The sequence below is a fragment of the Rhagoletis zephyria genome, unplaced genomic scaffold (genome assembly GCF_001687245.7).
Source record: "Rhagoletis zephyria isolate East Lansing unplaced genomic scaffold, Rhagoletis_zephyria_1.1 Rzeph_scaffold_04052, whole genome shotgun sequence".
Classification (NCBI taxonomy): domain Eukaryota; kingdom Metazoa; phylum Arthropoda; class Insecta; order Diptera; family Tephritidae; genus Rhagoletis; species Rhagoletis zephyria.
The window spans coordinates 43,621-44,737 of record NW_016161135.1 but is presented as its reverse complement, the minus strand read 5'-3'; positions in this window follow the sequence as shown (position 1 = coordinate 44,737).

Genomic DNA, 1,117 nt, shown 5'->3' with positions numbered 1-1,117 from the left:
GAAATTGGTGCAGCGGTTACCAAGATATACACATATAACCATAAGTGGGCGTGGCCACGCCCATTTTCCAAAAATTTATAATATTCCTATTTTTCATCTAAAAATTATTTTAAATATCAATTTTGAGTCAATTATCTTCGGTAGTTACTAAAATATCGCAGTTTTCGTATTTCTGAAAATGACCGTTATATGGGAGGTAGGCGTGGTTATTGTCCGATGTTGCCCATTTTCAATACCATCCGTCCTAAACCCGAAAGAAGTTCACGTACCGAGTTTCGTTAAGATATCTCAAGTTTTACTCGAGTTATCGTGTGCACAGACGGACGGACGGACAGACAGTCACCGCTTAATCGATTTCTCTTTTCATTCTGATCATTTATGTATACATTTGTCTATACCTATCTCGATTCGTTTTGCCTGTTACAAACAACCGTTATGTGAACAAAGTTATAATACAAGGGTACAAGTGCGCTCGGGTATAAAAATTGGATTAATCTGATAAATTGCCCTGTGGTTGTGTGTAGCGGTGACAACACTAATAGAAACAATTGCATCGATCGGGCAACACAGAGCTCAGCAAAAATAATTAACCACATATCGTAGAAAATTATCGCTGGGCGGTCTGCGCCTGTCTCACGTTCAATATTTATTGTGATATTTGGATGGTGATCCATATTAATGGATTTCAAAATAGTGATGGATGGCGCAGGAATACTAAATACATGCTCAATATTTATCGCGTCAGTATTTACATGTTTTTGTGTTGAGAGGTTTAAAGTCCAATAGATGAAGCCTGGAAATCTTATCTAAATGTAATGTTATTTTATTGAAAATCATCTATACTTTTTATTATATATATGGTGATACCACATCTAATTTGTTCCAAATGCAACGCGAGCGCACACGTTCAATACTTATTGACAGATCTTTGAGCCATATATAGCGGAAATTTAAAAAGGTGGTTTGAACTAGGGATGTTGCGAATGTGGAATTTTAGACGTCCGCGAATGCGAATGCAGATGAGGATGTCTAACAGCTAGCGGATGCGAACGCGGATGTCAAGTATTTTTAAGAATTTAAGTAAGTAAATTAAGTTATTTAGGTAAATAAAAAAATT